The sequence below is a fragment of the Penaeus japonicus genome, unplaced genomic scaffold (assembly GCF_977035675.1).
Source record: "Penaeus japonicus unplaced genomic scaffold, GWHDUDI00000001_assembly GWHDUDI00000011, whole genome shotgun sequence".
NCBI classification, from domain to species: domain Eukaryota; kingdom Metazoa; phylum Arthropoda; class Malacostraca; order Decapoda; family Penaeidae; genus Penaeus; species Penaeus japonicus.
The window spans coordinates 23,630,082-23,632,581 of record NW_028234413.1 but is presented as its reverse complement, the minus strand read 5'-3'; the positions used below and the strand labels follow the sequence as shown (position 1 = coordinate 23,632,581).

Here is a 2,500-nt window from a genome sequence, read left to right as displayed (position 1 = left end):
AGATGCGACTGCCTCGTAACGTTGAAACTCTTCCCATCACAAAGACTCCATTGCGCCAACTGCCTTTCAGCACCAGCCAACTTTTATTGACATGGATGACATAGAAAATGTCCCAGGTCCTGTTTGGAAATGAATGTTTCTTTTTAGGCTGAAGTTAATGAGAAAAAGAATTCTGCAGTGGAATCAAAATATCCAAACATTTCATCTCTAGCATTGACATTGTTTGCCTTTCCTTTCTTTAATGCCTCTCACATGAATGTGGTACGCACTAAGCTAAGAAATCGTTTCATTATAAGAAGCAATACTCTAGATCAGATATGGATTATCTGTTCAAGGGATGCCATGCGTCTCTTTCAAGCCAAATGAAGATACAGTGAAGATTTTCAATGCAAAGGGAAATGCAGATATTATGTCCCTTGAACTGGATGCAGAATAAAAAAATAAAAACAATTATACAAAAGAAACAGGATAGATTTTTTCATGCTTTTTGTTGCAAAGTAACTTTATTTTTGTAAAAAAAAAAAACAATTTGTATTAATTTCATCTCATTCAAGATGGTTTGTCATCAATTATCAATAAATGTGATGCAACAATAAAAGCATAATTTCAATATTGTATAGTAAGAAAATATGTTTGTGGAATACACTGTGGAATTTTCATAATTTTCGTGGATATTTTACGTGGATCATAAATAAGAGCAAAGTGGCAACACTGCTTCGCCTATTTGCTACAGACATCTGGCGTCCCGCGTTGCTACAGTGAGAATAGCAATAGCATGAATATGGACTTGAATGTGAACAAGAACAAAAACATAAACACGGACATAAATATTAGCAAAGTAGCAGTAGTGGTAGTATGATAATAATAATATAATAGTATCAACATAGCAATACCAGTATATAGCTAGTAGTATTAGTAATACTTTATAAGTAGTGAAGTGATAGTATTATTATAGTAATATAGTAATTTAGTAGCAATTACATCATTATTTTTATTAGATAATGATGTAAATAGTAACAATATCAATAATGAAAATATTAATGATAGTAATAGAATAGAAAGAAATGAATTTTGCAGTAATAAATATAATTTTAGTTGCTTATGTAAATATGATAATTACTTTTATTTACTGTTACTATTATCATTATTAATTATTGTATTCGTTTTTATCATCATTACCATTATCATTGCCATTATTTCCCAAATGTTATCGGTGTTCACATTGTTATTACTATTATTATCATTATTATTATTGTTATTATCATTATTACCATTACCATCTTTATTAGTAGTAATATTAGTAGCTTTAATATCATTATCATTACTACTATCTTCAAATCACATCCGTTATCATTATTACCATCTTCATGCCATGTTTATTATCATTATTACTATCATTATTATGATTGTTATCATTATCATCATTACTACCATTGTTATGATTGTTATCATTATCATTATTATTGATATTATAGATATTATCATTATTATTCATTACTGTTACTAATTTTACTATCTTCTTTATCATTAGTATCATCATTATTACTATTATGATCAATATTATCATTACTATTGATTAGTATTCTTACTATCAATACTGTTGGTGGTGATGGTGATAATTTTTTTTTCATTATCATTATTACAATTATTGTTATCATTAATACAATGGCCATCACCAGTAGTATTACCGTTACTATTATCAATACCATTATTATTTTTGTGATTATCATTATCATGATTATAATCGTTTAAAGTATTGTTATTGATATCATTATTGTTATCTTTTGAATTATTTATCTTATATTCAATACTACCTCTAGTTCTACAACTCTCTTTATCATTATCATCATTATAATTGTTATAATAATGATGATGATAGCTATGATAGTAATGGTAATAATAATGATAATAATAATAATGTAAATAATATTAGCGATAATAATAGAAATTATATTGATAATAACAGTAACAATGGAACTGATGATAATAACAATTGTGATAATAATGATGATGATATTGTTATAATTATCATTGTTATTACTATTGTTATCATTATCATCATTATTCTCATTATCATCATTTTCAAGAAAAAACGACTATTGCCTTGAGAATAATGATAACGTTGATGACAACGCTATCTCATCATTATTATCATTATCATTAATAATGACAAATATTGTTACGATAATTGTAATGATAATAATAATAATATTGATGATGGTAATTATAACAGAAATGATAAGAAATAGGGATTATAAAGATAGACCTCAATATAATGATCAAAATATTATTGATACTGAAAATAAAAAGTATATATTAACGATAATAATAGAGGTTTCATTATTGATATAATTATAATTATTATCATTGTTATAATCATTAGTATTATTATTATTACTGCTACTACTATCATTATCATTATTATTTGTTACTCTTATCATTATTGTCATTATCATGACCAAGGTAATCATTATCATCTTTAGTATTACTATCGTGATTA

The 2,500-nt window shown here is 25.6% G+C and overlaps 1 pseudogene; it reads left to right on the top strand.

The window, feature by feature from the left end:
- Positions 1 to 436, top strand: part of LOC147470977 (uncharacterized) — a 1,810-nt pseudogene extending 1,374 nt beyond the window's left edge.
- Positions 437 to 2,500: the final 2,064 nt, after the last annotated feature.